At 39.3% G+C, this 26,423-nt stretch overlaps 1 protein-coding gene across 2 annotated transcripts in view; it reads right to left on the reverse strand.

The window, feature by feature from the left end:
• rtn4r (reticulon 4 receptor) overlaps positions 1-26,423 on the reverse strand; it is a 103,158-nt gene that overhangs the window by 60,934 nt on the left and 15,801 nt on the right. The window contains exon 2 of one of the 2 annotated variants that reach the window (XM_084115097.1): positions 12,896-12,917. The exons of the other annotated variant lie outside the window; for it this stretch is intronic. The gene's annotated coding sequence lies outside the window, so the exon portion shown is untranslated. The remainder of the gene's footprint in view (positions 1-12,895; positions 12,918-26,423) is intronic. 2 annotated transcript variants of the gene reach the window in all.

Genomic DNA, 26,423 nt, shown 5'->3' on the forward strand with positions numbered 1-26,423 from the left:
AGAAACAGATACCGTCCCTACAGAAAGACACTCAGAACCCCACAAACAGGGCAGGAACAACTCATAACACGTATCCAAAGTCATTTATGAAGACTTAAAAACATATATCAAATATTATCACATTGTCAACCACTTAAGTCCATCAGGGCCCTCTAGGCCCTCAGAGAATGCTGAAATCTATCAGTCATCCATCTATCCATCTATTATCCATCCATCCATGATTATTTGACCCTCAGAAGCACTCGAATGTGCCTGGTTCCCTGCAAACGTGATTTATTTGTGCACTTTCTGAAACAATTAAATTCTCCAAGCTGGTCTTTTCCAAACTACTTATTTACCATCGGAGATTCCAGTTCTCATTCTCTCTGATCGTGATGCAAAAAGTGAAAATTCATAACTTTTTTCGTGTTTGAGATGCTCTCTCGGATACTATTAGGGTTAGGTCTATAATTAGATATCAAGGGAAATGCTTGCCAAACTTGGCTGTTTTTGATTCTCCTCCACCAGGAAGTGAGTGAGTTTTGATCAGTGGTTATTAATGGGCGCTCAGCCATCGTTCTCCATCTCTAGCCCTCATCTTATTCGTCTCATTATGATTCAATAAAGCATAGCAAACAAAGCCTGAGATTCTCTTTGTGATACCTAAACCTATTATCTCAGCATCTCTGCCGTGACAAATTGGTTCAGCTGAAAATGGAGGGGAAAATATTTCAGAAAGTACTCAGATGAAGTGCATCTGGTCAATAAAGCCTTAGCAAACTTTGGTTGAAAATGATTGTTTTATTCAGCGGTTCTTTATTCCGCAGAGATCATGCAAATCACCATCAGTCCCATTTGATTAACTTGAATGGCAAAATCAGAGACTATTGAAAGGCACACTAGTCTTTTCTTTTCCTTTTATGCTAAATGGATGGCACGCTTCTGCGGAACACTGGCACTGATCTGAAAAAGCCCTAATACAGTCCATCCTGAAAGAAGCACTTAAATCTCATACATGAAGGCCCAAGCCGCTTTCACACAAGTCTTGCCGTGTTTGAACAGGAACTAAATCCAGTTCACAAAATGAATGTGATTACCTGCCCTTTCACAGATTTCAGAAGGCCAATTAGGCTATTAGGTCAAGTTATGGTTCACGCCTGAGAGCAACTAATCCGCTACAGAGCACACATGCACACCAGAAAAGAGAAGAGCGAACCTGATAATCCAGAAAACAATTGCATGATTTATTTAAGTGCAGCAGGAAGATAAACAGACCTATTTGTTTGCTCCGCTGCAGGTGCATGAGTGTGTGCGACAAGGGATTTGCATCATTGTGGTCGATGTTTCTCGCAAAAACACCAGGTGGATGAGAGAGAGATGGATAGAAACAAAATATAGAGAGAAGTGTTTAGGGTTGGTAAATATCTCAAATTGTTCATTACATATTCACAATGATTTTACTGGAAAAAGCAAACTACTTTTTATTTTTTTATTTTTTTACTAGCAAAATGATTTAAAAAAAAAAAAAATGTTCCAGGAATATTCTGCATGGTCTTAATGTGGGTATGAACAATACCCAATATATAATGTATATATATATATGTAAATATATATATATATATATATATATATATATATATATACACATACTGAATTTGTAAACTGAATTTACAGGTTCAAATAAATGCAGCCTTGGTGAGCATGAGACTTTCAAAAACATTTGAAAAAAATAAAATAAAATACTGACCACAAACTTTTGAATGATAATATTAATAATAAAACACGACTGTGCATAATTAAGAAGATAAAGAAATAAATAGACTTATCGACATCCAGAATAAAGGAGAAAACACTTAACATCTTTTTTTACTGTCCAATCGGTGCAAATTTACTACTCAAAAATATAGATGACAACATAAAATGATGTCATGTTAATTATTTAGCATATTGGTGTCAATGCATTAGGGTAATATTGAATGTCTGATTGTGAAGGCCATTTTTTTTTTTTCTACAAGTAGTTTTTGCTACTACCCTGAAGCAAAATGATTTGAGGAAAAATAATCTTTGTTGCTTAAAAGCAATTAAATATCCACATCCACTTGCTGCTCTTCAGATTTCCATCATGGAGGAAATGTCTGAGCAGACTCCACTGCCTGGGAAGACTCGGGTCATTTAATGTGTGCAGCAGCCTGTTAGAGATGTTATATCGGTTTGTGAGATCCAGAGTACTTTATATAGTGCAGAGGGAGCAACACTAGTTCAGCTTGAGAATCCGAACAAAGTGATGAAGAAGGCCGGCTGTGTTATCAGACCTCACCTGGGCTCTCCGGAAGCACTGGCACAGAAGATGATGCCGGGGAAATTCAGTCCATCCTGGAAAATGCAACACTCCGTCCTGGAGGACCTTTAGCCACTGGCTTGTTCGACAACAGTGTTATAAAAAAGAAAAAGCACTACTGGGGAACTTTTCTGCCTCTTGCCATCAGACGTTACAACATTTCCTTCTCTCCCAGTTGTGCCCGCCCTCACATTACTTTGAGCTGTCAACCGGGCCTGAAGTAACACTGCACGTGTCTCTTTTATCTCGCTCTGTGATGTCTTGCACAAGGAAGACTGAGCTGTGTGTTTTGCATTTGATGTTTCCGCTATTTTGCTCTGAATTTCCCATCAGGGATCAATAATGCACATCCATTTCTTGCAAACTCTTCACACTTTCACTGAAAAAAAAAAAAAAAAAAAACGATTTTCGCAAGGGAGGGCGAGATAAGACCATCCTAAGACACGGCAAAGTCAGGATGAGTGCAGTACGTGCCCGGAAGCTTTAGAGGAACGAATAGAGAGCGACACAAGGAAAGTCAGTTAGCAACTAAGGTTCTCTAATTGAAGAATTGAAGAAACCACAGAGCAGTGGTTCTCCATAGGCAGACTCTGTCACATTGATCTTGGCCAATTTGAGATTTCTTTTTGTCCTAAAGGGAATTCATTTTGGTACTGGAAGAATAGTTTAACTACATTTCACCTGTTAGAGTGGCCTGTAATACTTTACAGCTTCTCATGAGGGAAAGCTCTTGTAGATCAACTGATAAAGCATGATGTTAACAAGACTAAAGTTACGGGTTACTATCATAATATACTATATAATCCATGGGTTAATATGACATACTAAATATACTTTATTCCTGTGATGCAAAGCTGAATTTTCAGCGTCATTACTCCAGTCTTCAGTGTCACATGATCCTTCAGAAATCATTCCAATATGCTGATTTGCCACTCAATTATTATTTTTGATCAATTATGAATGATGGTTCATATTATTATCAATGTTAAAAACAGTTTTTTGCTGATTAACATTTTCAAGGTTATTTGATGAAAAGAAAGTTCAAAAGGAAATTATTTTGTAACATTATAAATGTTTTTACTGTCACTTTTGATCAATTTAATGTTGAATAAAAATGTACTTTTATGTACTTACATTTTGAATGGTAGTGTAAGGAGGTTTCAACAAAAATATAAAGCAGCACAGCTGCTTTCAAATTAATAATAATAATAAGAAGAAATGTTTCTTGAGCAGCAAATCAGAATGATTTCTGAAGGATCATGTGACACTGAAGACTGGAGTGATGATGCTGAAAATACAGCTTTACATCACAAGAATATATATATATATATATTTTATATTATATTTAAAAAAAGGGCTATTTTAAATTGTAATAATATTTCACAATATTACTATTTTACTGTATTTGTCATCAAATAAATGTAGCCTTGGTGAGCAGAAGAGATTTCAGTAACACTTTAGTTTAGGGTCTAATTCTCCCTATTAACTAGTTGCTTGTTAGCATGCATATTACTAATATATTGGCTGTTTATTAGTACTTATAAAGCACATATCAATGCCTTATTCTTCAAGACAATATTCTACATCCCAACAACTACCTTACTAACTATTAATAAGCCGTAATTAGGAGTTTATTGAGGCAAAAGTCGTATTTTAGTAAGTTAACAGTGAGAATTGGACCCTAATCTAAAGTGTGACCGAGATTTCTTACAAAGAAAACATTTTAAAATCTTAATAATTTCAAACTTTTGACCAGTGTATGTTCATTCAAATTTAGCTAATTCATATTCTGAATGCACTGTGTGTTGAATTGGATAAAAGCATAAGCAAAGTGAAAAAAATCAAATTTACAGATTTACTTCCCATTTCAAAAAATCGTATTACTTTTGATTCTAATAAGAAAAGTTGGAAAGTATGTTTATTAAACCATTCATTCTGTATGAAAGAAAACTAAAGGTTTACACTATTGCCATGGCCAAGAACATGCATTTTTTTTCTCTCTTTAAACAAACGAATAGAGAAACTATGAGCATGAAGTGTATGAACTATACTTCTACAAGTATATGATATTCTATACTATATTCAATATTCAGATATCCTATTCTAGCTAAAATAGTCACATATCTGACCGAATACATAATGAAGTACGTTTTTGCATTTAGCAGGAGTTTCATTTTATCGGTATGTGCGTTCCCTCAGAATCAAACCTTCCCAGCTTTGGCATTGCTAGCAGCATCAGTTACTGAGATCCTTCATGTACCTTGAAATTTACACTGTGATCTCCAGCCAGGCAATCTGTTCTTAATCATCAAACTCTATCCACCACCAGATCATTACCTTCACATTAAACCACCACACCGAAGAAAGACCAGTCCACAACATCACGTCCTCGCAACTCAATTAAAAACACTCACAATTAAATCCGGTGGATTTTATCTTACAATGGAAGAGATTCAGCCATTATAATGGCGTCAGTGAAACGCATCAGCCCAAACAGTGAGGAGATAATGGAAAATATCCTGAACCTTCCAGCATCTCTGACTCCTCACGTCTAATGCACTGGGGTGTTTTACTGTAGTAGCTAAAACGTCAACTCTGCACGCTTTAAGTGAAACTGCTGCTCGAATACTTTCGCCTTCTACGAGGATGTTTTCCCCCTTTAATAATTCTGCTGCTTGATGGATAAACAATTGGTTCTGTGCTCATGCATTCACAACATTTATTATGCAAGGACACTCTCAAGGAATTTCAAATTAATACGGAGCCGTTTTACAGCTTTAACTGGGATTTTTGCATCGAGGAACAACAAATAAAATCTTAGAGCCCTGATAAAAGACTTGACTATGTGTGAATGTGTGTGTGCCTCTGATAAATGAATGCTGCATTCTCAGTTGCATGTTCTGTGTATGTAATGGTCCCCTTCAGTGTTACAGGATAATAGATCAGTAATTAGCCAGAGAGAGGCTTTCTCTACATGTTCGCCGCAGTGGTGCACTGTGAATGTGAGCTGTACTGGTGGTTTAGACTGCATTGTATCAATAGGTGGATATACGACTTTTAAAGGTGGTGTACAGAAAGAGAGGGAGAGATAAAAGCCAAGTGTTGTATAAAGGAGTGGAACATCAATATTCAGTGTGCTCTGGAGAATCCTCTTTTGAGAATTTCTCTTCTGGACCTGAGCACACACGTAACATAAACACACACACACACACACCTACTCGTCCTCCCTCCCTCCCTCCCTCTCTCTCTCTCTCTCTCTCTCTCTCTCTCTCTCTCTCTCTCTCTCTCTCTCTCTCTCTCTCTCTCTCTCTCTCTCTCTCTCTCTCTCTCTCTCGTTTAAGTACTGTTTACATAATCTTTGTATCTCTCAACCACAACAGAAAAGTAGGTTGCACTTTATTTTACAGTGTGCGCACTTTTGTGTACTTGCAGTGTACTTACCTAAGTACTGGTTAATATAAGGTAACATGGGTTAAGGTTAGGTTTAGGGGCAGGTTCAGGGTTAGTACCTAGTTATTACCCAGTTATTAACTATAATAAGTACATAGTATGCACATGGGTTAGTACCTAGTTATTACCCAGTTATTAACTATAATAAGTACATAGTATGTACATGGGGAACAGGACTGTAAAATAAAGTGATACCAAAAAGTATTTCTATGGTTTTCTGTGCATTTACCATGATAATATATGAAGTGTCTTGGAATAAGAAAGTTATTTTGACAGTTACCATAGTAAAATCATGATTTTATTTAAAGTACCTTAAACCAATGTTATTTTGGACAGTTACAGTAGTATAACCACAGTATAATTTGATGACCTTGAAGAATCATGTTTTTTGGACATTTACCATAAATAATAAAGTTCCGGTGAATAAGAAGGCTATTTTGAATAATTAATAATTTTGAACATTTACTACAGTAAAACCACAATTTTATTTGAAATACCTTAAATAATCATGTTTTTTTATTATTATTTGCACATTTACCGATAATACTATGGTTTTATTTGAAGTTCTTGTGAATAAGAAGGCTAGCTTGACAGTTACATGATATTTGAAGTACCTTAAAAACAATACATGAACATGTATTATAGTAAAAGCACAGTATTATTTGAAATACCTCGAATAACCATGTTTTTGGATATTTACCATAATAACACCATGGTGTAATTTGAAGTATCTTAAATAAGAAGGATAGCTAGACAGTTACCATGGTAAAATCATAGTATTGAAAGTACCTTAAAAACAATATTATTTAGAACACTTACTATATTAATACTACAGTTTTATTTGAACTATGTTGAAGAATTTTAATACCAGGGAGTATACCAAGTATGTTGGAGTAAGGAGGCTATTTTGACAGTTAACGTGGTAAAATCATGATATTATTTGAATTACCTTAAAAACAATGTTATTTCAAACACTTACTATAGTAATACCACAGTATTATTTGAAGTACCTAAAACAATTACTAAGGTAATACTATGTTTAAAGTTTAAAGTACCCTGGGGAACAATGTTTTTTGGACATTTACTACTTAATACCATGGTCTTTCAATATACTTCAAATAATACCATGTTTTTTTATGACAATATACCATGATAATACTATGGCATTTATAGACTTCTATACTATAATTGTCATTGTGAACTCCACTATATCAAATAACAATTGTATAGATATCTGATACATCACCTTACCATGGTACTGCCACTGTATTTGTAAGATATTTTGAGTAATAATAATTAAGGCACTACTCTGCTCTATTGTCAATCAAGGACACGTGTTTAATTATTGAATTAGTATGATTTACATACATGCAATTTGTAACATTTGGAACAGATGTCTTCATTTGAAGGGCAATGTCTTCATTAAAATATAAATGCCAAAAGATGACTAGTATGCAGAGCCAAAGTTATACAATAGAAATCCATAGATGTTTACAAGTGCACTATGTACATGTACATGCAAGCAAAGTCAAAGAGAGAACAATTCAAAGGTCAAAAAAAGTCTAAAACAGCAGTCTAACTTAAAAGAAAAGCTATAAAATATGAATGCGTGTTTGAAAATGCAAGCCGTCTCTGAGTGCAGCTGGTATTTGGGTTATGTTGTGGCTGTTACACAACCGTGTGCGCATACACATAGACTTCACTAAAATAGAATATTATTCTCAGGTCTACACTGAAAGTTAGCAACACAGAAAAACTAGACTGCTCTTATTATAATTAATACTGTACAGTTGTCTACTTAGAATCACTTAGTATCAAGTAAAATATATCCACTAGTAAAAAGGTTTGCTGCATCCATATGCAAAATATTCTACCGAGAAATTCTGGTCATACACACTTTCTACAAACAGTTCTGCTCGCGCACATCTATTTAACGAGCTCCAAGTAGAACCTCAAGCAAAACTCTTTCTTTCAAAATTTTTGATATCACAAACTTTGCCAAATCCAGTAAGGCAGGTTTCAGATGTACTAAAAAATGGACACTTTCAGCTTGTGCTTGCCAATTTTTGGAGGCAATAGAGCGCAACAGTGATGGCCCACTTTTCCAGCGTCCTTGATATCTCCTCAAAGTATTTCCTTATTTTTCAAAAATATATTGAAAAAATTGAAAAAGTCCTGAGCCAAACCAACCAGTTCTGAGATGAATCACAACATTTTCTAACTGATTTGAAGCAAAAAAGATATATGAAAAATGACAAATGTTCAAGGCTATGTACTCAACGTCTTTCAGAGGAAATTAAATCATGCCATTCACAATGATTCATGAAAACAGCCCATAAAGAATTGTGAATGGAATATTAAAGTCCCCCTGTGATAAAAAATAAAAAAATAAAAAAAATGTCTAAAAGGTATATATGTCTATGTGGTGTTTTTATTATGCTTTAAGACAAACCATGTGCAAATTCATAAGTCAACACCATTGCAGTCTCACAAACGAGGTTTGAAATTGCTGGTGTTTCTGATGTCATAAACCTTGAATGGTGTGAGTGAGTGGAGGCGGGGATAATTTGCATATTCATAGAACCGCGTATACTAAATGAGGCAAGGGTGTGAGTTACATTCAAGCTATTTTAAAGCATTAAGAATTTTTTTTTTTAAGGAAAAAAAATTTAAATATGTAATTTTGGTGATCAAAGATGAGTTTTAAGGGATGACATTATCTTTGATCATCACAGGAATAAATGATATTTGAAAATATATTAAAATAGAAAACAGTTATTTTAAATGGTAATATTATTTCGTAATATTTCTGTTTTTACTGTATTTTTTTTTTTTTTTTTTTAAATAAATGCAGCCTTAGTAAGCATAAGAGACTTCTTTCAAAAGCATAAAATAATTATTACTGATATCTCTATGGAGAAAACGAATAGGGTTTTTTACTTTCCAGAAATTAGCTGATGCACTCTATATATATGACATGAAATGTAGGCGTCCCACCTGAGGATGAGTATTGTCAAGTCATTTCTTATTAAAGAGATAGTTTACCCAAAATGAAAATTTGTCATTACTTCCCTCAAGTTGTTCCAAACCTGTATAAGTTTATTTCTTCTGCTGAACACAAAAGAAGATATTTTGAAGAATGTACTGTAGGTAATCAAACAGTTGACTGCAGCCATTTACTTATGGCTGTCAAAATACAATGGCTGTCATCTGTCTGGTTACCAAAATTATTATTATTATTTTTATATCTTATTTTGTGTTCAACAGAAGAAAGAAAACGCATACATTTTTGTAACAACATGAGGGTGAGTAAATGATGACAGGATTTTCATTGTCGGGTGAACTATCCCTTTAAGGCATTTTACTTTATTCTTTCATAGTAGGCAGAATTAAGAACTGAGTCACTCCTGCAATCTGAACTCTTGACGATCATAATCTCCACCTGATCCCGGTAATGCCGAATCCCACATCCCACCTGCTGCTTCCTTTGACTGTGGCTCGGGTCGTAATAAAGCAGAGCTCATTACGAGCACGCTTGCTTCCTGTGCACCATGGGCTGCCTGTTTCCTCCTCGCCCTGTTTTCCTCCTCTCTCTCTCTTTGTATATTTTTAGGCTTGTTTCAATATCGCAGTGTTTTAATTTCAGCTGGCATCCTTGAAATTAGAGGAGAGATAAAAGAGACCCGGCGCTATGTTAATATCTCTTTGAAGATGAGTCGAGTTGGCCGTAGAATCCCTGGCTTTTCTCCTCCGGAATACCGAATGAGTCGATCCTGCTTCGTCAGCTCCGTCAAGACGCGAACATGATTCATCCATCCATTCATCCATCCATTCATCCATCCATTCATCCATCCATTCATCCATCCATCCATCCATCCATCCATCCATCCATCCATCCATCCATCCATCCATCCATCCATCATGTGGCTAATCTCCTCCTTTATTTATTTACCCTTGTGCTGAATTACCTCGACTTTTTCTACAAAGGCGCCTCTCTTTCTGCCTGCCTGCTTCGTTTCGTCGATCTTCCCTGTCCTTGCGTGTCACTCGGGTCGGTGTGCGATGTGATGGTTTACCGTCTTAAGCCCCATTACTTCTTAATGGCCATGAGATATTTGAAAATAAACCCTGGAGGCAGATCTCTGCACTTCTCTGGTAAATAGGCCAACACATACTGGACTTTAACAAGACATGCATGAATATTCACACTGCTACGGTCTTTGATCAGATTCCTGACATCCCGTTCTCCTCCACCCTTTCTTTCTATCAATTTCTTTCTCCATCTCAAACACACAATTGCTCATTTCTTCTCTCTCTCTCTTCTTCTGACACTCTTGATGTTTTCCAAAAATCTGCGAGCTGCGTCACTGTCTGCATCCTAACTGAAATGGAACCTCATAAGTGACTGATTTGGAACGCTCTCGACAGCGACTCAGCATGGCACATATATACTCCTCACGCGATGCCCACAGGACACTCCACTCAAAATTGATGTTGGCATGTTACTAAACTAGCAATGTGATTGTCTACAAAGCATAATAATGTAACATTTTTGTTTAAAATACATAAGGGATTCCCAAACTTTTTTGTCAGCCAATCCACTTTATGATTCTAAGTTAAAGGGATAGTTCACCTAAAAATGAAAATCCTGTCATCATTTACTCACCCTCATGTTGTTCCAAACCTGTATGAGTTTCTTTCTTCTGTTGAACACAGAATAAGATATTTTGAAGAATGTTGGTAACCAAACTTTTGACAGTTGCCATTGACTTCCATTGTATTTTCAACAGAAGAAAGAAACTCATACAGGTTTGGAACAACTTGAGGGTGAGTAAATGATGACAGAATTTTCATTTTTGGGTGAACTATCCCTTTAATATGTCATCAATTTAACAACACATTCACGTTCATTGTTTTTTATGTCAGTTAAGTCATATTGGTATTTGACATACAGGTGAACAAAAAAAATATATATATTTTTTATTTTAACAAATAAAATCTTTATTAAATAATCATTTATATATATATAAAACTTTAAAGTGTTATTATTTTTTAAATTAATTATTATTTTTCATCAACTTCCTGTTCCAACTTCAAGTATATATGCAATAATGTCATAGGGGGTGTTTACACTTCAACATTTTCAACTAAAAACGGAAAACGTTTTATGCGTTTTGGCTGTTGATTTACACGACAACAGCACTTTGGGGGCCTAAAAACGCAAACTTTTGAAAAAGGGTTTCAAAGTGCAAGTTTTTGAAAGCAATAACGCTATCTTCTCCGTGTAAACTACAAAAACGCAAATTTGTGAAAAGGGTGACACAAGCACATGCGAATTACATGTTCAGTTTATAGGCGCATATGACGTCGCCAACTACTGGCCTGGCACGCATAATACAGCGTTATTAGTCGTTTTCGTGAAATCGTGTAAACAGGACTTTTCGACAACAATGTTGTCATCTGTACCCAAATGAAAAATGTTTACGTTTTTAGTGCATTGTTGTCGTGTAAATGTACCCTTAGAATTTGTTGCGTGCCAATTTCAATTCAATTCCCGATTCTGAATATGTGAATTGAAGTATCAAACAGGATGTTCAACTAGAAAAGCAAATTTGGTCAAGATAGATTGATAGATGTTTGAAATTACACCTACAGAATGTATTTATTTCTTTGTTTTTCTCATCATATTATATACATTAACATCTGTGGAACGGGGTGGAAGAACACTTAATTTCCCAGAATGCATTACCTGTGTTACATTTATTTGAATTGCAATTCATCTAGCCATTCAAATTCAAATTCTAATTCAACTTTCTGTGGGTGTAACCAATTCACTCTCATCTAATGAACAGATGCCAATTCCACAATTCAGAATTTTGCCAAGTTACCAAGTATCTACCATTCGAAACAGCCTTCATGTCAGAAGTAGGCCTACAAATGCTGTCTAGATAGGCAGTTCTCAACAGTTTAGAAAAGAGCTTCAGTCTGCGTTTACTAATCTTGTCTGATCAGATCCGCTTGTTTATCGCTGTGCCTCTGTATCGCTCCGTCCTGATAAACAGCCTGACACAAGGAGATCAGCGTGAGACGAGAAACCCCAGAAGAAAACCTCAACGTGTCGGAGCACGGTGTACAGCTCTTTACATTTAACATGACAAAAGCAAGGGCTGCATCAATAATTGACAGACTATTTCAGAGACAAGATATGAATTCAGCCATCCCTGTGGATCACACATTCAACTTGACTTATCTTGAGAGTGTCTATAATTAGCGCCAGTTAAGCATTTTAGACTGGGTGGTATGACCTCAATCACACTACGAGTGACTTTATATCATGGCATATATCATGATGATATATTTATGTGTGCTGGTAATTTAATAAAGAAAAAGTTATTTTTACTGTATATTAAATATACCTTTAGCAACGTATATATATATATATTTTTTAGATAACTTAGAGGTACTCAGAAAGAAATTAAAAGTATTATTTTATATTTTTTTTACTTTTAATTTAGAATTTGATGGACATAAATATTTCTAGTATCATATGGTCTTTACAGATAGGAACAAGTTAAATTTATAAATCAGGATAAATAGCAAAACCATTCGAAATGACTTTTACTTGTGTAACTCAAATAAAATTTTATGACTTTTGAGAGATATGTTTTAAAAGGCCCCTTGAACTGAATGCTACATGTGGCTAGCACCCATTTTACCAGCCTTTTATTACATAATAAATATTCATGAGCCAGATTTTATAATTTTTCATAAATTTTATGTATTTTTACATCCTTGCTTGAAGTTGGCTTTTTGTTGGTTAAAAACAAGCAATATACAGACGTCTGTAGCAAAGTTTAAATAATGTCTTTTCAAATGAGTTTTGCCAATTAAAGTTAATATTTAATTATAGCATTGTGATGTTTAATTGACAGGTTTTGTGTTTTTTGGCTTGCTGTGTCTGATATATCCCAGCAAAAATGTTTAAGCAGATTGAATTTGTGCAGCACAGCATAGCGGCATCCCACTGGATTTTTATAATACTGAGAGACACAAACACATGAGGCCAGTGAACACCTGGCTCACCTCATCCAGGTGAACATACACCCGCAGTCTCACACACATACACACCTCCCTCTCCCTGGAGACCTTGCTACAGAGAAAGAGGAAGAGAGAGAGAGATACATGTGAGTAGAAAATTAGATGAGAAATATTGTATATGCAAACAAGAACACCTACGACTGTGAAGCTCAGATGTTTTTAGCAATCACACATTTCCTTTTTTCTAGGCTCCCTTATTCTCTGCAGTTTATTTTTTCGGCTGTTCATCCTCATGTGAGCTGTGTAAAAAAAATCAATAACACCTTTTTTCTTTATGGTGACCATTTTCTCTAGCACTGTATAAGATAGATAGATAGATAGATAGATAGATAGATAGATAGATAGATAGATAGATAGATAGATAGATAGATAGATAGATAGATAGATAGATAGATAGATAGATAGATAGATAGATAGATAGATAGATAGATAGATAGAGCATGGATGGATGGATGGATGGACCAACATTTTCACCAAATTCATCAGAAAATCTCATTATTATCAAACCATTGCCTTCTATTTAAGTCGTTATCAATTAGCAGCAGATCAGGCCTTCCTTCATGACTAATTAAAGCAATTAGAGAAAGCTTGAACTAATGCGTTTTATACAGATAGCAGCACCAAAGCGACTCCTTTCGCTCACAGGTCAAGAGCAGAGTAATTAACTGACGATTACACCCTCAGCTTAGTGTGCTTCAGAGGAAATGAGGGGGGAGAGAGAGAGTGTGTGTGTGTGTGTGTTCATGCCAACATGCATGCCGCTGGCGTGTGGTGTTTGTGTTTGCATGTGTGTGTTTCATTCAGTGTGTGTGTGATTCTATCTTGACCTCTGAAGCGAGATATTGTGCTTTTGTAACTTTCCTTGATATCGTGGAAACATAATTTATGGCAAAACATTTCTTAGTTTCTGTCGTTTTTTACGAAATAAAACCTTAAATGGTTCTGTCAGGTGAACCTTTTAGGGATTCCCATCATGGGATCATTTTAAGGATTTAGTTTTAATTAATTCATTTTGTTTCGATTCATGTTTATTGTGTCTCATAAACATTTATCACTAGAAAAAACTTTTTTTTCCAAGAGCGTAGACTTCAAAAACAATGATCCAGTTCTGAACATATCAAGCGTAAATGCCGTTCAAGACGCATTCAAATCGCATGGCAATCAGTGTTGCCAAGAATAATATCTAATCTGTAATTGATCAAGATGCATGAAGTGACTAAAGAGTAAACATCCCAGAGTTGACAAGAGCTGTTTTTTAAAACTCAAATATCTTGCCTGAGCATCACAGTTCAATGTCACATCAAATGCTCTAGACTACTTATACTATTAATACTATACCTTGCTTAAACATTACTGTACATTTACACAATCTGAGACTTAAAATCATTATGTACAGTAAAGGTTTAGACTTCCAAGATGTAGCAGGTATCATAAACAGGTACAGCAATATAACAACAACAATGGAAGGTGGTACTTTATCTGTTGGGCCAGACTGAAGCTGTTAAAGTCCAGGGAGACTTTAACAGCTTTATTCAATAATTGTATCATCTTAAAACTCATCTTTGATCACCAAAATGACATATTTAGATGTTTTTTTTTGAAAAATGTCTTCATGCCTTAAAATAGCTTGAATGTAACTCTACACCCTTGCCTCATTTAGCATCCATGGTTCTATGAATATGCAAATTAGCCCCGCCTCCACTCACTCACAGCTCAGAGATACACTCATTGACAATCACACGTTGATGTGATTGGTTTCAAGGTAGTTTGTGACGTAAGAAACACCGACGATTTCAAAATACTCAGCAATGGTGTTGACTTATGAATTTGTACATGGTTTGTCTTAAAGCATATTAAAAACACCACATAGACATTTAAACAACATTAAAAGCTTGATTTTCTTCACAGCTGCCTGAGGAACGATGCTGGCTATTTAGAAAATAAATAAATATATAAAATCCATCCACAAAGCTGTTTAGACATGATAAGAATGAAATGGATTCTTTCTGTAATAATTCTTCTTTGAATGACAATGGAAGATTGTTCACATGCAGAAAATGAGCTGCTGACAGTGGACATGTCTCTCCTTCTCTGATGTTGATTATTGAAATAATTGTGTTTCTTGGAGACTTGAACAGACAATTAAACAGAAAGTGAAACGCCAATAACATACCTTTCTTTTGTCAGTACATTTAGAAGAATGGATGACCTTCGAGCTTAAAAACACACACTGAGTTAAAAAACAAACTAACAAAAACATATTCTAAAGCTCACATGATTGGACCAGCTTCCTTTTGTGACGTGTGGACAAACAATGTCATTCACTGTTGGAAAATCCATAAAACTCTACCAATGGCAAGTTTTAAGAGACAGATCTATAACCTGTCCTGCCACCACGTCCTCGACTGCCCTCGTGAGACGTAAGCGATTGGCGATAACATTATCATGGACCTTCCACCAGGGAGAGTATGGTCACATTTAATTTGTCATGTTATGGTATACATGCAATAATAGTCTGCACAAACCACACCAAGACCTGTCAATTACTGTCTGGGATACGGTCACACACACACAAGCACACACACACACATTTATTTTATTTTGTAGTACAGTATATAATATAATATTATTTTCTATATTTGTTGTGTGTGTGTATATACAGTGCTGGTCAGAATTATTTGCCCCCTTGGTAAATATGATCAAAGATGGCTGTTAAAGGTAGGGTAGGTAGGATTTTTCTAAAAAAAAAACATTCCAAATTTGTTTAAACTGTCTTTATATACCAATACATAATTAAAATATAAGTACTCTGAAAAAGAGAGTATAAAAATCGAGTGTCTGTAGACCTCTCACGACTGTTGTAAACACAGCTAATTATTTCCATTCACTCCACCCCCTCCCTTCTGAGCTCCTTCCAAAGCCACGCCCCCAAAGCACATGAACGGGTGGAGAGGAAGGAGCGCAGTGCCTGCAGTGACATCATGTCAGAATCACATGTAATAAAATACCTAACTTTATCACTATAAATATAAACAACTAAGATGGCTTTTAGTATTCACTATCAAGCTAGCATATCGATACTGGTAAAGTTTAAAATATATTTTGTTTGATTCGGTAACAAGCTATATTTAGGCTATAGGTAACGAGCTATATTTATAAGGCAAAGCTAAAAACAGGTTGCATTGATACACGTTTTTCCATTACCATCAGTTAAACTGTGATGAAGGTGAATTTCGTGTAAGAGTCATAACATACACGGTGTTTTGCATGTAAGAGTTTACATGATGAAAACATTGTTGACTCTGATGAGGACTAACGTTACACTCCGGTGACAAGTACCGCATCGTCGGTTCAAGGACAGGTCCGGGGTCGAGGGCGAAGCAGAGGAGGTCGCTCAAGAGTGCGGGCAACCAGGGTCCGAGGAAGTAGTTTTTGCCTTGTTTGCCTTCGCTGACTGCATATGCAGGTGCTTTGAATTTTGAATGCTCTTTTTCTCTGCCATAATTTTACTCTTCGTAGGTTCCGCGCCTCTCTTGCACTCCCCTCAAATCAAACGGGTGCGCGCGCATATGGGCAGATCTAGCAACAGTGGTGGTAGCCTTGGTTGCGAGAGTGAGTGACAGTCGCCCAAACCAATCAATTGTTTTGTCCCGGATGGAAATAATGAGCTGTGTTTATTGCAGATTAAAAGGTCTACAGTCACTCGATTTTTAAACTCTCTTTTTCAGAGCACTTACATTTTAATTATGTATTGGTATATAAAGACAGTTTAAACAAATTTGAAAAAAAGTTTTTTATAAAAATCCTACCTACCCTACCTTTAATGGTGATCACATTCATTGAAATGATGAAAGATTCAACATAACATCAGGAACATGTAATAAGAAAGTCAATGTGGTCAATTTTGATTTCTTGTTGACTTTAACATCCATACCCTTATCGACTGCTTCTGCTGCCCCTACATCGCTCCCTTTCACCCCGCTTGCAGTGGATTTGAAAGCCAAGCACTGGATTTATCGAGCTGTTTTTGACCCCATTAGAGGTTTGAGAAGAGCTGAGTGATTTCACCTCCCCTCTCCGGCTATGTGGATATAATCTCCTAATTACTGGAAGTCTACGTGATGTTTTTCAACCCTGCAGTTATCTGGGTTTTTTTTTTTTTTTTTTTTTTTTTTTAATCTGCATGTGTGTGTTTCATTAAAAAAGACTTTTGAAGTAGCATCTGATGATGTGTTCAGAGAGTTCATTAATGGAACAAAACATGCCAGTGTTTCATTTATTAGATGTTTGTCATGTTTTTCTTCGGCTTAATGTTACTTTTGTAAATGAGCTGTCGTTTACTGTCTTTTTACTTAAATGTATTTCTGTCTTGCCCATTTACTGTTGCACATGATCTCAGTATTCAATAGTAAATATTGAATATTTCCCAAATTATCTGGGCTACACAATGATCAGTTTTTGGGATTGATACCGCATTTACTTACAGGTGTGAGTCTTGAAATGTCCCGTTCACAAAGCAACTCACATTATCGTCTCAAATACTGTCTGTATGAATGTGCAATGGGAGCCAGGCTCATATTCTCTAACCAGTAACCCTATATAGCGACAGTGGCAAAAGTAATATCAAAGATGGCGGCATCCATTAAACTGAAACTTTAAACTCTGAAACTATGTCTTATCACTTTTGACACAACATAAGTCCAATCGAGCTGCGAGTTCATCCATCAAATCTTCATTATCCGACAGCAGCTTTTATATCTGGATGGAGAGCGGAGCATTTGAGTCTGACGGGAGCAGTGACTGGATTTTAAACCTTCAGATGACACACAGCTCATATATCCATATATCCATCCATCCATCGCTTACCGAAGTTACCGAAAGCACACATGAAAACACACAACACACAGAAGACACTCTCTCAAACATGACGTGACAAATAGTCATCCAGTTCAGTTCCATTTACACAGCGTGGGTTTTCTGAGAATGCGGTTGTGAGTCCTAAAAATGTAGGGGTGTGAATTTGGTTCCCTTTCAAGGGAACTCACGTTGCGTCGAGATTTGATGCTATGGGAACGCTTTGCGTGATGACGTCTTGAAGCACATGTAAAATCAGTCCAATGGCGTGGCGGAACGTCAGAGGCGGGTGACGTCACGTACCAGGAAACTATAAAGCCTGCCTGAAAACAGAAAGCGAAAGCTTCTGTGTCTTCAGTAGCGCTCTATGTGAATTTGTCCCGTTATTTGGTGTTGTCTGTCTATATTATATATATATATATTCAGTATGGCGAGCAAGCAGCAGTTTAGGTTGTGTGTGCACCCCTGCCCGCGTTATTTAACGGGTGGGGACACTCACGTCCTTTGTGTTGCCTGTTTGGGTGAGGAGCATGCCCAGTCAGCACTCGAGGGTGCTGGCTGTGAGCATTGTGACGCGCTGCCTTTGCGTACGCTCCGATCCCGCCTGGCGTTCTTCCAGAACGTTCAGGATCACGTTCCCCAGGGCTCTGGTCCCGCCGCTGCCGAGGCACGGCGTCGATCACAGACCTGGGGTTCGCAAATGGATCTATCAGTGGATGCTGAGACCGGCTCTACCTTATCTCAGTCTCTTTCTGATAGACCCAGTGCCTCTCATCAGGGTGTGGAAACACGCGCTGCGGTTTCTTCCCCCCCGATGGAGGCACCAACACTGCAATTGTCCAGCTCTGAGGAGTTGGATGTTGTTAGTGTTGACGCTGAGTCTGAGGATTCGCCACCTCAGTCTCATGCGTTCGAAGAATTATTAGAGGTAGTGACAAGAGCTGTCGAAAGACTATCTATTGAGTGGCCAGAAGATAGGCAGGACGTTCGCTCGAAGAGCAAGCTCGACGAACGTTTTCTGCCATCTCGTGCACAGCCCATGTCATACAGAGTTTACAGTGCACAAACATCACACTACTCCACTATTTCCAATTATAAAGAGCATGGTTATGGGGAGATGCCGAAGGTGGAGGAGACGCTTGCGAGCTATGGACTGCATGGACTGCATTTATATAGCGCTTTCACAGACCTATGGCCACCAAAGCGCTTTACATATAAGCCTCACATTCACCCATTCACTCACACATTCATACACCGACGGCGGTGTCAGCCGCAAGGCGCCACCCAGCTCGTCGGGAGCAGCTGGGGTTAGGTGTCTTGCTCATGGACACCTCGACACTTGGTCAGGTGGAACCGGGGATTGAACCACCAACCTTCCGGTTTGTAGACAACCTACATGAACCACTGAGCCACTGCCGCCCCGAGAGCTATCTCTCTCCAGCAACGGCATCTTCCCTGAAGGCTCCTATGTTACCCACCAAGCCAGTCAGAGTCACTTCTTCCCTGGTTAATAAAGCATATTCCGCCGCTGGTCAAGCTGCAGCGTGTTTGCATACCATGTCTTTGATGCAAGCCTACCAGGCAGAATTACTGGGTGATTTAGATGAGGGCGGGGGGATTGGTCCCGATGTGGTTTGCGAACTGCGTAGAGCCACAGATTTGTCTCTCAGGGCCACCAAGGAGACGGCTAAATCCATCGGCCGCTCTATGGCAGCCCTGGTGGCCACTGAGAGGCATCTGTGGCTCAATCTCAGTAACATCAAAGATAAAGAAAAACATTTTCTGTTGGATGCGCCTGTTTCCACTTCGGGATTATTTGGTAATGCGGTGAATAGTGCTGTAGATAAGTTTCAGGAAGCTTCTAAACAGGCAGCCGCCCTTCAAAAACTTCTTCCCCGCCGTTCTTTTTATGAGGCTGCTGAGCGGGAGCAGCCTCACTCATCTAAAAAGAGCGCTGAACATCGTGCCACTCAAAAACAGAGCGTGTCCTCCCGTGCTCCCCCACAAAAATCTCGGGGACACGGAAGGCACGCTCAAACCCAGCAGCCTTCGAGGGGTAGAACGGATCTGCGGGCCGTTATTACCGCCAAGAAGGCTGCTGGGAAAAAGTCCTGACTTCCGAGGACTCAGGACAATGAGGGTAGTCCCCCCCGAAGTGCAGCGGTCAACACCTCCTTTTACGGTGCCCGTCTCCCTTCGGTACCCTCAGGGGACCGTTCTGCCAACCCTGCCGCCTCCGGTGTTTCAGGGCGCAGCGGTCTCCGGCGAGCACATATCTCAAGGACCACCCGGAAACGTAGTGGCCTCGGGATGCCCGCCCCCTCTGAGGAGGGTGTTAGAGCAGTCCGTTCAGTCGTTCCCTGCCGGTGCGCCGTTACAGGGCGACGAACCGATTACTCAACAACAACAAAATCCAGAAGCCAGTCTCGAGAGACTGGTACCTCTAGTAGAATCTTTGACAGCGTGGAAGCTACTGCCGAATGTTTCTCGATGGGTCCTGCAGACCATAGAAAAAGGGTATCAAATACAGTTCAAGAAACCTCGATTTATGGGGGTCCTACCCACAGTGGTGGACTCCGAGCAGGTTCTGGTCATGGAACAAGAAGTGAACACTCTGTTAGAGAAAGGGGCCATAGAATATGTACCTCCCTCCAACAGGGAATCTGGGTTTTACTGCCGGTATTTCATAGTTCCAAAGAAGGACGGGGGATTGCGTCCCATTTTAGATCTTCGAGTTCTGAACGAGTCAGTCATGCAGCTCAAGTTCAAAATGTTGACTTTGAGACAAATCGTGCCACAAATCAGGTCCGAGGACTGGTTTGTCACGATAGATCTCAAGGACGCATATTTCCATATTTCCATCCGTCCGTGTCATTGGAAGTTCCTGAGGTTTGCTTTCGGGGGCAAAGCATACCAATATGGAGTTCTTCCATTCGGTCTAGCTTTATCACCCCGCACTTTCACCAAATGCGTGGATGCAGCTCTGGCGCCCTTGCGCCTTCAGGGTATTCGCATAATGAACTACATCGACGATTGGTTGATTTTAGCTCAATCGCATCAGATGGCGATTCGGCATCGAGATGTCGTCCTCGCCCATATGAAAGAGCTGGGGTTACGGCTGAACGCCAAGAAGAGTGTGCTTTCTCCACTTCAGAGGACCACTTTTTTAGGCGTGGTTTGGGATTCAGTGTCGATGCAGGCGCGCCTGTCACCGCCACGTATAGAGTCCATCCTTGCAGCTGTGAAAAGTGTAAAGCTAGGCCAGCTACTCACTGTCAAACAGTTCCAGAGACTGTTGGGTCTCATGGCAGCAGCTTCCAACGTGATACCTTTTGGACTGCTGCACATGAGGCCCCTGCAGTGGTGGCTCAGGACCAGGGGGTTTTCCCCGAGGGGCAACCCATTTCGCACAATCAAGGTCACGCGGCGATGCCTACGTGCCTTGGTTATGTGGAAGAAACCTTGGTTCCTGTCCCAAGGCCCAGTGTTGGGAGCTCCTTGTCGTTGCAAACTGCTAACGACGGATGCTTCCCTCACGGGTTGGGGAGCGATTCTAGAGGGTCGCTCATCTCAAGATCTGTGGGAAGACCATCATCGTTCATGGCATATCAATCGCCTAGAGATGTTAGCTGTCTTCCGGGCTCTGAGGAGCTTTATCACAGATCTCAGGGGACACCATGTGCTAGTACATACGGACAACACGTCGGTAGTCGCCTATATAAATCACCAAGGGGGTTTGCGCTCACGCCCATTATGCAATCTGGCACGCCATATCCTCTTGTGGTCCCAGGGGAAGCTGTTGTCACTCAGGGCAGCTTACATTCCTGGGGTCCAGAATATAGGAGCAGACACTCTGTCGAGACAGGGGCTGAGGCCCGGGGAATGGAGGCTCCACCCCGAGGTGGTGGAGCTGATATGGAGAGAGTTTGGCCAAGCGCAAGTGGATCTGTTTGCGTCTCGAGAGACGTCTCACTGTCCACTTTGGTTCTCCCTCACGCATCCAGCTCCTCTGGGACTGGATGCTATGGTACAGACGTGGCCGAGGCACAGAGTAGCTATACCTTTTAATTTAGAGCCCAATGCAATCCATTTTATTTTTCCCTAAATTCTGTTTACCATTTTATTTTTTATTTTATGATTTAATACAGTTTATATAAGCTTTAACAATTTAATCAAGCTTTTAAAATGTAATCAACTGAAAATATAACAATACATTTACATCGGTCAAATAAGATGCTGCACAACAGAACTGTATAAATTTAAAACATGGATAAAACATATATTGGTTGTATGATATTCCTTATAAATCATATTATTTTTACTTTGAGTTAGTATATTTTAGTATGCAGTAGTGATATATTTCTGTCATCATTTCTTGAAGTGAAACCGAACTTTTATTTTGATGGGTTGTCGTGAAGATATTTCAGTCTTAAGGGGGTCGCACACCAGACGAGAAGCGCAGCGCCACGTCTTTAAAATTCGAACACATTATTCTCTATCAGTGTACACACACCGGCAGCGCCATTCGGCGTCTGTCCGCGGCGCCCAGCTACGGCTCAGGACCTTGTTCAAAATCCTGCCGCGCCACAGAGCGCCATTTACATAGTTTTATATTAAATGTACATTTACTTGTCTCAAATCGTCGTTAATGTATATACTGACTTCACCCTGTGCTGCAATATACATTTAGTTTTACATTCATTTACAGAAATCAGCTGCGTGGATGAAAACTGCTGATGTTATCGGATTTTCAGGTGATATTCTCAATTCATTCAGTTAACGATCGCTCTGAGGTAAAGTGTTCAGACTGCAGATTTAGCAACGATTATATTAATTGTACAGTTCAATCATAACATAGTACAGACATTATCTTAATTCCATAATGTCCTTAAACATAACAATATTGCTGGCCATAAACTGAGTGCGCGTCCAGTGTGCGATACCTGGAGTTGTCCTAGACGTGACGTGGCGCGACCCCCTTTAGGCTCTTTTTACACCTGGTATTAAGAAGTGTTTTGGTCGATCGGATCACAAGTGGCCAACGCTAAATACAGGTGTAAACGGGTCTAAAACGTTTTGAGCTTGTCCACTTTCCACCACTTCCAGAGGTAGTCGAAAAAGCATTCGACCGGATTGTTTTCGTAGAGTAAATGCTCATGTGGTCGAATGTGTTCAAACTGACACAAAAGACCATATACTCTCCGCCTACTGACCTAATGCGGAAACATAATAGAAAGAGTGCTAGCCAGACGGGATTTAAACTTTGTCGTCAGGAGAGAAAATCAGGAGATAAGTGCTTGAAAGTGGACAAAAGAGACAAATTAAAACACCAGGTGTAAACTGGAATGTGTCTCCTTCTTCTACTTGTGATCCGATCGACTAAGGCCATGTCCACACTAATATTTTTCTCTCCATTTTGGCCTTCCGTCCACACTGAGACGGCGTTTTTATTGATGAAAACGAAGCGTTTTTGAAAACGCACTCCAAAGTGGATACATTTGAAAACGCCGTTTTCCCATTGTAGTGTGGACTGTGAAACCGGTGGTATTTAAAAACGATGATGTAAATTTAGTCATGTGATGCATATTGTACCAATAGATATTCATGTTTATACCGGTATTGTGCCTGTTATGTGCTATTCACTTTCACATTGTTGCTAAAAATATTCTACATTGCACAATCTTCATATCACAGTCCTGCAAAGATGACAGAATTTACTCACATTTGCTGTCCTGCGGCAAAACATGAGAGCAGTTTTAGCGTTTTAGACCAAACATATGGTCCTGCGTGTGACCTGGACCGCATCAGTGAATGGTGAGATATTTTACGAAATAAAATGATCCTGTCAGAAGAATTGCGCGATAACTTCATTATTTATTTTTCCATCTGAATCATATCAGTGATCTTTTGTGGGGTTTTACGCATGCGCAGTAAAGGTGAATTTAGCGTTTTCAGGCGTTTTTCAAAAGTTTCGCATCCACACTGAAACGTCAGAAAACGCCTGAAAACGTTAGTGTGTGCCGTTTTCAAATGTATCCGGATTAATGTAGACATAGCCTAAAATGCATCTTAATACCAGGTGTAAACAGAGCCTTAGTTTCAGTTTCAGTGTGTATTTGATGGTAGTTTTTCTCAAATGAAATGGTGAAAAGCTTGTGAAGTGACTCTCAAAGCAGCTGTGGATGTGAAGTTCATGTGTTCATGTCCTCATGTGTTGAGACAGCAGACGCTGAAAACGCAGTGAAACATTCATTCAAACAGAGACGCGCAGAAATCACTTATTAGTGTCAAGCACTGATTAGCTGTTGTAGCGTTTATATCTGCTGCGTGATAGGCTGTTAGATTGATCCATATCGAGTAAAAATGTCCAAGCTTATCATTGTTATCGACATAGACTTTATCGTGATCTCGATATGATATTGTTTATCGCCCAGCCCTACTTCAAAGCCACAAGTTTCCTCATATTACACACACACACACACACACACACACACACACACACACACACACTTAATCTATGTACATAGTGTGCCTGTTAATTTTCAAGTTTATTTTGCAAACAAGGTCAGAATCAAAGTGTATTTTATCTAATATACGCAGGTCACTTTCAGCTTGACATTTGTGTCCCACTGGTTCTCAGTAAGCAAGACTTCATAATCTAACCTCACATTCAAGCAGCAGACATGAGTTTCTGAGATTCTTTACAAACTGGGAAACAATGTGTTTTTAATTCGTGTGGGGATAAGGGCATAAGGTCAGAAAGTCTAGTTCAGTTTCTAGCTCATTTTGTGTGCAGCAAAGAGCACAGTCTGTCCGTGTGTGCCTGTACGTGTCTGTACCTGTCTGCCTCTACGCCCAGGCCGTGTTCGTGGAGTCTGTGCACTGTCAAGGCTTTTCTTGGTTCAAGGCTGGTGACAGTCGACAGCTTTTTCCACTGTGCATTCTCTATTTAATGAAAGATAGAATTTTAGTTGACTGTTTTGTGCAGAATTTCCCATGGATGGTTGGTTCTATAGGCTCTAATAAGTAACCAATCAGCCTGAGAAACCACTCAAAACATCCTAGCAACAGCATATCAGCATTAACAACCACCAAGATACACTAACCACTACCTAGCAACCATCCGGAAAATCATAGCAACACTAAGTCCGTGTGTCCACGTTGTACAAGTAGAATGTGACGGTTGGTCAGTGATGGATTTGTCCCACCCCTCCTCCACTGTGATTGGACGGCTGGGTAAAAAGTGACAGTGATAAGTACTGCATGTTATCCAAAGTTACCCAACTCCCGGCGACTGGTAAAATAACACTGAGCACTCAGCGTGAAATAGACGCTCAGCGCCTCGCCATGCTGCTGGCATTTTGAAAACATGGTGCTCCCATTGAAAACAACTGGAAAAAATAAAAAAAATTCCAGTTTTGAAAAAATACTATAGCCTCAGGAAAAAAAAAAACGCTTTGGTGGACACACAGCCTAAAAACAACCACCCAGAACATCCTAGAAACAGCATAGCAGCTCTATCAACCACACAAAGCTTAGTAACCACATAAAACACGCTAGCAACAGCATAGCAGCACTAACAACCACCCATAATACCCTAAAAACTACCTAGCAACCACCCAGCACATCCTAGAATCAGCATAGCAGCTCTATCAACCACATAAAACTCCCCAAAACCACTTAGTAATCATATAAAACACCTTAACAACAGCACAGCAGCCATAACAACAGCACAGAATACCCTAACAACTACCTAGCAACCACCCAGCACATCCTAGAATCAGCATAGCAGCTCTATCAACCACACAAAACTCCCTAACAACCACTTAGCAACCATCCAAAACAGCAACAGCATAACAGTCCTAACAACTACCAAGAATACCCTAACAACTACCTAGCAACCACCCAAAACAGCAACAGCATAGCAGCCCTAACAACCACCCAGAATACCCTAACAACCTAGCAACCACCCAGAACATCCTAGAAACAGCATAGCAGCTCCATCAACCATACAAAACTCCCTAACAACCACCCAGTATGCCCTAACAACTACCTAGCAACCACCCAAAACAGCAACAGCGTAGCAGCCCTAACAACCACCCAGAATACCCTAACAACTACCTAGCAACCACCCAGAACATCCTAGAAACAGCACAGCAGCTCCATCCACCACACAAAACTCCCTAACAACCACCCAGTATGCCCTAACAACTACCTAGCAACCACCCAAAACAGCAACAGCGTAGCAGCCCTAACAACCACCCAGAATACCCTAACAACTACCTAGCAACCACCCAGAACATCCTAGAAACAGCACAGCAGCTCCATCCACCACACAAAACTCCCTAACAACCACCCAGTATGCCCTAACAACTACCTAGCAACCACCCAAAACAGCAACAGCGTAGCAGCCCTAACAACCACCCAGAATACCCTAACAACTACCTAGCAACCACCCAGAACATCCTAGAAACAGCACAGCAGCTCCATCCACCACACAAAACTCCCTAACAACCACTTAGCAACAGCATAGCAGCCCTAACAACCACTTAGCAACCACCCAAAACAGCAACAGCACAGCAGCCCTAACAGCCACGCAGAATACCCTAACAACCAATTAGCAACCACTAAAACACCCTAGCAACAGCAGAGCAGCAACAACAACCTCCCAAAACACCCTAGAATTGTGTTTGTGGGTTTTCCA

The sequence above is a fragment of the Abramis brama genome (genome assembly GCF_963993115.1).
Source record: "Abramis brama genome assembly, chromosome: 5".
Classification (NCBI taxonomy): Eukaryota; Metazoa; Chordata; class Actinopteri; order Cypriniformes; family Leuciscidae; genus Abramis; species Abramis brama.